Source organism: Phyllobates terribilis, unplaced genomic scaffold (assembly GCF_046119375.1).
Source record: "Phyllobates terribilis strain yellow unplaced genomic scaffold, ASM4611937v1 Scaffold_5__5_contigs__length_657084704, whole genome shotgun sequence".
Classification (NCBI taxonomy): domain Eukaryota; kingdom Metazoa; phylum Chordata; class Amphibia; order Anura; family Dendrobatidae; genus Phyllobates; species Phyllobates terribilis.
Genome location: NW_027362765.1, coordinates 156,086,473 through 156,095,015, shown reverse-complemented (window position 1 = coordinate 156,095,015; position 8,543 = coordinate 156,086,473).

The window sequence follows — 8,543 nt, the reverse complement described above, 5'->3', positions numbered from 1 at the left end:
ACCAAGTGTTTCTGCTTCTGGCAGATGAAGGGAGGAAGGATATCTTGCACGTATTAAAAATTCACACTAAGTATTTCCTTGCAAGCAGATCTGCTTCGTTGTAAATGTATATATAGTGGAAGCATCCGTCACATTGATGTTTGATTCGAGAGCGTGGGGTAAGGGCACAGGGACTTGGGGGTGGCAGCAGCTTCGTTCCTTCCTGTTCACACAGGAGGGTATATTGCACTTGTATTCAGTGTTGTTCTGGCAGCTGTTAGAGGGGCAGGCGGCAGCGCAGGAAGCCCCCTATAACCGGCACTCTGGTTGTTGTCAGTGCTCATGGGTAAATGGTGGCCATCGGTGATCATGTGTAAAGGTCTGCACCTAAGGGCTGCAGATAATCTGCTCGTGCAGAATAGAGGGGTTGTCTGTTCTATAGAAGGGGTCCCTTGATAATAATCTGAGTGCCCCCCTGCGATCAGATCATAAACTGTCTCTATAGCGCCACCACAGGGAAAATGAAGCATTACACGTTACCATTCAATCCAATGGCTTTTTTTTGTGTAATGCAGGAGAGGTCTCTTCATGACCCGGCTCCACGCTGACCATGAGATCAACTCCGCACGTAGTCCCAGGTTCTGCCAACAATACTGTTTAGTAGAGCTCCTCCGGGGGTTCAGCCCGTCGCCCATCTCTTCTCATCACTGAATTAGCATGCTCCTAGGTGGAAGTGGATTGGTTGCTATGGGAACTACTCCACATTTCCCTTGCACTAGTGTTGATAAATGATGCAACTTGCAGTAATCCTGTCCCCATGTGAGATCCTTGTCAGACCTGTCCCCTGGCATGTGTTATGCCTCAGTGGGGCATCACGTGGCATTTTAAAGTGCACCTGTCTTGAATGGTATAGTATAAGCAGGACCATCTCCGGCTGAATGGGACAGATGAGCGGCACAGTGAGAGGACAGCGCCGCTGTGCACAAAGCTGTCTAATTCAGCTGGGCTATAGAAGGTTCCCATGCCTATCACATGACGGGAGCAGTTTATGCCGTGTGTACTGTGTGCCAAAAACATGAGACTGTATGCAGCACATTCATACAGCCATCCAATTATGCCCGCTGGCTCTGGTGTTTGATTTCTTTCAAAGAAAGCTTCAACACGGTAATGGTGTGTCTGAGACAGAGCACCAAATTCCCTGTATAGAGGTAAATGATAAAATTCTGTTTCTCAAGCCACCACTAGAGGGAGCATTGCACATGACTTGTGTGGTAAAATCCATAATGAGCTCCCTCTAGTGGCTGCAGGCAGGCACAATTTTTTCATATAAAAAGACTGGGAGACAGCAGGATCTAAAAATGTGAGGATGTTGTGTAGGAAAATATAATTTACACCCCCCCAAGAAAGTTCTGGAAAACCATTTGTGACTGGTTCATGCTCAGTAATTCTGTGAGGATGAAATGGGTGAGGGATTACCCATGTATTCACATAATAGTGTGCTCACTAATCGTCCTCAATATCCACATCAAGCTTGTATCTGCCATTATACCCTTCATGTAGAGCATTTATCTACATAAACAATGGAGTCACTCATCCTGAGCACTACAGTTAGCGTTCTGCTCCAGAGCTGTATTCACAATTCTGCTGGCTGATTTTGGAACCAGTTGACAACTAGTTGTCAGACATACCCCTTACCTCTTGGTTGAGGTCTATAGTATAATTTTCTGTCCTGCACTATATTCTTGGTTTTCGTTTTTGTTTTCCCGCTTATGTTACATTACTATATAGTCTCTCATGTGAAAGCAGGACCAGTATGGGAGATTACGACTCTTACTTTTCATGTGGATTAATAGGTAAAGAAGCTTTCAAAGGGGTTTTACTGCTCAGTCCAGAGGGCTCGATTAGTTCTGTCTGCCCCATAGACATTGAGCAGCAGGATCCATGTGTGATCTACACTCAATTCCAACTCCCGACCACAGGAAGGTTAAATGGAGGGGGCTCTGTACCCAATCCGGGGGTGGGGGGGGGGCAGTGATAAAACACTTATCCTATCCTTTTTGGAATAATCCCTTTAATACTTAATGCGTGTTTTGGAGAATCGGGGGGCCTTGAACTACCATTGACCCCTCATTTCGCAATTGGCATCATGTGCACCCCCTGTGGATTTGCATAGCGCATGTTAACCCAGATTTACAAGGGTTCTGACATCTGCCTGGTGCTGATGCCGTCCCTGAATGTACACAGAAATATCCTCCTTTTTTTTTTCCCCCTGACAACCAATCAATCTACAGATTTTCTGTTCCAAGTAAATGAAAGCTGATTGCTGCCCCCTGGCGCCTGCAATAAGAACTACAGTATTTGTAGTGGAGACAGTTCTCACTATATGTATATAGAGTTTGACCAATGGCTGGATTCAATGCATATCGCGCCACCATTGCCTGGCATTAGACATGGACGATGCCCCTCACTGGTCACTGGTGTTTGTCTGTGGGACTGACAGCTGGTTCTAGTCAATAGGACACATTGGCGGGTGGTGGTATAAGTGGTTATCAGACTATCTGATAGAATCCATGTACTGTATATAAGGGGATCCATTACCTACCCTGGAGGAATAGGATGTTGCATATATGACTCTGTAAATTGTATGTGTAATAAAACAGAAATGTGTGACATGTCTGGTAGTATGACTCTCATCATTGGTCTGGAAACCCAAAACTTTTGTTTATAGGTACCAAAAATGGTGAGGTTTTTGCCACTGTTGAGTTACCACATGTCTTCTCCAGAATGTCTGAGCTCGGAGCAATCTCTGCTGATTTAGCAGCTGTGGGGATCTACAATCTGGAAAGTGGCTTTACACAAAACTCCCAGAATGCAATGCAGGAGGTCACGGACATTGCTACCTGCACAGTAGGAACTGATTTGAAAGGGAACCCGTCAGCACGTCATACATATAGAAGTAGTGGTATGGCTGGATGGGTGCTTGTCCCCCAATACAAATAATGCATGTCTGTTGTGGAGATCCAGTGTTCCAGTCATGAGAAAGCATAAGCAAATCAAGCTGGAAGTGCATTGGGGGGGTGTCAATACACTTGGAAGGCCCAACCCATATGCACTTCCATCCTGATTTGCATATACAGTACAGACCAAGTTTGGACACGCGTTCTCATTTACAGATTTTTCTGTATTTTCATGACTATGAAAATTGTACATTCACACTGAAGGCATCAAAACTATGAATTAACACATGTGGAATTATATACTTAACAAAAAAGTGTGAAACAACTGAAAATATGTCTTATATTCTAGGTTCTTCAAAGTAGCCACCTTTTGCTTTGATGACTGCTTTGCACACTCTTGGCATTCTCTTGATGAGCTTCAAGAGGTAGTCACCGGAAATGGTCTTCCAACAATCTTGAAGGAGTTCCCAGAGATGCTTAGCACTTGTTGGCCCTTTTGCCTTCACTCTGCGGTCCAGCTCACCCCAAACCATCTCGATTGGGTTCAGGTCTGGTGACTGTGGAGGCCAGGTCATCTGGCGTAGCACCCCATCACTCTCCTTCTTGGTCAAATAGCCCTTACACAGCCTGGAGGTGTGTTTGGGGTCATTGTCCTGTTGAAAAATAAATGATGGTCCAACTAAACGCAAACCGGATGGAATAGCATGCCGCTGCAAGATGCTGTGGTAGCCATGCTGGTTCAGTGTGCCTTCAATTTTGAATAAACCCCCAACAGTGTCACCAGCAAAGCACCCCCAGACCATCACACCTCCTCCTCCTCCATGCTTCACGGTGGGAACCAGGCATGTAGAGTCCATCCGTTCACCTTTTCTGCGTCGCACAAAGACACGGTGGTTGGAACCAAAGATCTCAAATTTGGACTCATCAGACCAAAGCACAGATTTCCACTGGTCTAATGTCCATTCCTTGTGTTCTTTAGCCCAAACAAGTCTCTTCTGCTTGTTGCCTGTCCTTAGCAGTGGTTTCCTAGCAGCTATTTTACCATGAAGGCCTGCTGCACAAAGTCTCCTCTTAACAGTTGTTGTAGAGATATGTCTGCTGCTAGAACTCTGTGTGGCATTGACCTGGTCTCTAATCTGAGCTGCTGTTAACCTGCGATTTCTGAGGCTGGTGACTCGGATAAACTTATCCTCAGAAGCAGAGGTGACTCTTGGTCTTCCTTTCCTGGGGCGGTCCTCATGTGAGCCAGTTTCTTTGTAGCGTTTGATGATTTTTGCAACTGCACTTGGGGACACTTTCAAAGTTTGCCCAATTTTTCGGACTGACTGACCTTCATTTCTTAAAGTAATGATGGCCACTTGTTTTTCTTTACTTAGAATTTGTAGGAAAAAGCAGCTAACAGTCTATTCAGTAGGACTATCAGCTGTGTATCCACCAGACTTCTGCACAACACAACTGATGGTCCCAACCCCATTTACAAGGCAAGAAATCCCACTTATTAAACCTGACAGGGCACACCTGTGAAGTGAAAACCATTTCCGGTGACTACCTCTTGAAGCTCATCAAGAGAATGCCAAGAGTGTGCAAAGCAGTCATCAAAGCAAAAGGTGGCTACTTTGAAGAACCTAGAATATAAGACATATTTTCAGTTGTTTCACACTTTTTTGTTAAGTATATAATTCCACATGTGTTAATTCATAGTTTTGATGCCTTCAGTGTGAATGTACAATTTTCATAGTCATGAAAATACAGAAAAATCTTTAAATGAGAAGGTGTCCAAACTTTTGGTCTGTACTGTAGTTTTTACACTAGATTTCGCTCGAATTGCGCACCTGATCCTGTAAAAAAATATTTTTTTTGTAGAGAAGAGGGCAATAGCACTTATACAAGTAGTTTGTGGTTGTACAGTAGTTATTTAATAATAATAATAATAGCAGTCCACTATAACTAACCAGATTAATCACTGTTTATCGGTCGACCATGACAGCACCATGAGAGAGGGGATCTGCCCACCAAGGACAGGAAACCTACAGGCTTAAAAGGGGCGGCCCTCTCGCCTCAGTTTTGGTTTCTTGTCCTTGATGGAGGGCACCTCTGACAGGCTTACCTGTGAAGATGTCCAGAAGAAGCGTGCTGTCGAGCTGCACCCCTATCTGGGGACGGCAGCCCCAACTTGATGTGGGCACAGTTTTGGGGGGCTGCACCTCTGTCTGGGGTTGGCAGCCCCAGACCTGCGCTCAGGACGCTGGGGGAGCGGCACCCCGGCCGGGGTAGGGGCCTGCCCCTAGCAGCAGGTGAATGCTAGCTGGAGCAGGTAGCTGGAGGGAAAAAGCGCCAATTACAGGAGCGGCGCCTCTATGACAAGCGCCGCAGGATGCGGCGGTGCCGCATGCTTCTGGTCTTTTACTAGGCTGGGGGCGGGGTCTGATGCCAGGCGGTCATGTGACCAGTCAGGAAGTCCGGTCCTCATGTGACCAGACAGGAAGTCCGGTCCACATGCATGAAGACACCGCGTGAGTGCTGCATTCCCTCCAACCAGCAAATGGCGACGTAATAAAAAAAGGGAAATTAAAGGCAAGTAGACACTCCTATTTAAGCGTCCAGATATCACTGCTCTAGGCTTCCCAGCTACTTCAGAATTCTATTCTTAATGGATTCTGAAGACGAGCAGCAGCAGATCCAGCGGCCACCGCTTTCTCCATCTCAGCGGTCGCCTGGTGAGCCCCAGGAGACACGACCCCCTCGAGTCACCAGCAATTCTCGGACTGCAGGTAGACGAACCCGGTCCGGCCATCGTGACTAACAAAACGGACGAATCTGCAGCCCCTATGGACGATCCCCCTGCTGAGAAAGGTCCTCCAGCTAAACCGGGGAAGAAGTGTACCTCCAAAAACAAACACAAGCAATGTGCATTATGCGAGGCCCTATTGGCGGACTCATATTCCAAAAGACTGTGCCAGTCCTGCATAAACCAAACTTTGGTGATGAGACCCCTAGTTTCGCCTCAGGCTTAAGAACCCTAGTTAAATCAGAGGTGAGCAAACTCCTCTTTGAAAAGTCTAAGAGGAAGGAAGATAACCATGAGGTCTCCCCAACTCCTGATTATTCCCTATCATCAGCCGAGGAGGTGGACTCTGACTATTCATTTTCTTCATCTTCTTCATCCTCGGATAGTGGTTTAGGCCAGCACTGCTTTCCATTAAATGAAGTTGACTGGTTGGTTAAAGCGATCAGCTAAATCATGGGCATTACAGACCTCAGAGCAGAGAAGTCAGTCTAAGACGTCATGTTCAGTGCACTGGGGCAGAGGAAGAGAAAATGTTTCCCGTTCAATGATAAACTTCAGGGTCTAATCCATAGAGAGTGGCAAAAGCCGGAAAGAAAGGGTTCTCTCCCCCCAATCTTTCAAAGAAAGTACTCCTTTGAGGACTCGGCCTCCTCCTCCTCCTGGGAGAAGGCTCCCAAACTAGACGCAGCCATAGCTAAAGCTTCTAAAAAGTCATCTGGACAGAAAAGCGGATGCGTTCCTCAAAGGCACCTGGGAGACAACCGCTGGGGCTTTAAAACGGGCAATTACTGCGACTTGCACAGCTAGGTCTTTGATGGTATGGCTAGATCAGCTGGAATCGCATTTAGAAACAACACATCCAGGAAAGAGATCTTGTCTAGTATCCCACTCACACAGGGGGCAGAAGCCTTCCTAGCGGATGCTTCTGCGGGCTCTGTTAAGTTAGCTGCTAGATTGGCTGCCATGTCTAATGCAGCCCGCAGGGCTCTGTGGTTCAAGTGTTGGCCGGGTGACAGCCAGGCTAGAACTAGACTCTGCGCTATACCTTGTGAAGGGAAACATCTCTTCGGTCCAGTCCTGGATGAAATCCTAGACAAAGCAAGTGACAGGAAAAAATGTTTCCCTAGACTGTCCATGCCTGCCTATAAGCGGTCTTTTCGCAGGAGAAGATTTGTGTGTAAAAGGCCACAGAGAGACCAGGATAAATGGGAAGACCGTAAACCAAAAGGTAGAGGTCTTCTGTTCAGTACGTCTTCTTCCACTCTGGAGCCCTGGAAATCGAGTCAATGACTCGTAGCCCAGGTAGGGGGGAGGCTGACTGGCTTCTTACCAGCCTGGACAAAGATTTCAGCCAGTAACTGGATCCTTAAGGCCCCGTCACACTTAGCGACGCTGCAACGATCCCGACAACGATACAACCTGTCAGGGATCGTTGCTGCATCGCTATGTGGTCGCTGGTGAGCTGTCAAACAGGCAGGCTCACCAACGATCAGGGGAGCAGCGACATCGTGGAAAGAATCTTTCCACGATGTCCTGCTCCTGGTTACGAGCCTGCTGAAGCAGGAGCAGGCTGGTAACTATGGTAAACATCGGGTTACTAGGGGCACACGCGCTCCTAGTAGCCCGTTGTTTATCATGGTTACCACTCTGCTACAGTGAGCGGGAGGTTACCGCTCACTTTAGCAGGCTCGTAACCATGATAAACAGCGGGTTACTAAGTGCGCGTGTGCCCCTAGTAACTCGATGTTTATCATGGTTACCAGCCTGATCGCTGCTCCCGCTGATCACACACAGCGATGTGTGACCAGCGGGAGGGCAACGACCAAAAAAAGGTCCAGGACATTCTGCAGCGATCAGCGACCTCACAGCAGGGGCCTGATCGCTGCAAAGTGTCACACATAGCGACATCGCTGGTGAGGTCGCTGTTGCGTCACTAAAAACGTGACACAGCAGCGATCTCGCTATGTGAGACGGGGGCTTTAATCTGATAGGTTCGGATCTGAGATTCCAGGCCCAAGCAGTCTCTCGTGGAAGGTTTATCTTGACCCTGGTCCGTTCCTCTATATCAGAACAACTCGCTCTTCAGGAAGAAGTACTGGACCTTGTTCAAAAAGCAGTCCTGGTGGAGGTCCCAGCGTCCGAAAGGGGGTTGGGATTTTACTCCCCTCTCTTTCAAGTCTCTAAGCCGGACGGCTCTTTCAGGTGTATTATAAATTTAAAAGCCCTGAATAAATTCCTGATAATCCCCACCTTCAAAATGGAATCGATAAGGTCAACAATAAAATTGCTGTTGCCAGATTGTTACATGGTAGTTTTGGATTTGAAAGACGCCTATTACCGTGTACCTATCCATTCAGATTACCAGAAATATCTTAGTGGCTGTGGTTATAGATGGAGTCATCAAGCACTTTCAATATAGGGCCCTGCCATTCGGTTTAGCCATAGCCCCCCGGGTATTTACCAAAATCGTGGAAGGTAATGGCTCATGTTAGAGAGCATGACATATTAATTATCCCTTTTCTGGATTATTTCCTGATAGTTGGTAACTCGGCCCTTCAATGTAGTAAGCATCTAAAAATAGTGATCTCCATCTTAGAAAATCTGGGCTGGGTCCTCAATTTAAATAAATCTAGGTTAACGGCCACAAAAGTTCAGCAATTCTTAGGAGTTATGCTGGATTCAGATTCTCAGACATGTTACCTCCCTGAACCAAAAAACTAAAGATCAGGGATCAAGTAAGAAGAGCAGTGTCATGTCCCTGAGAGCTGCGATGTCCCTGTTAGGTACCCTGACATCTTGCCTTCCCGGGGTTCTATGGG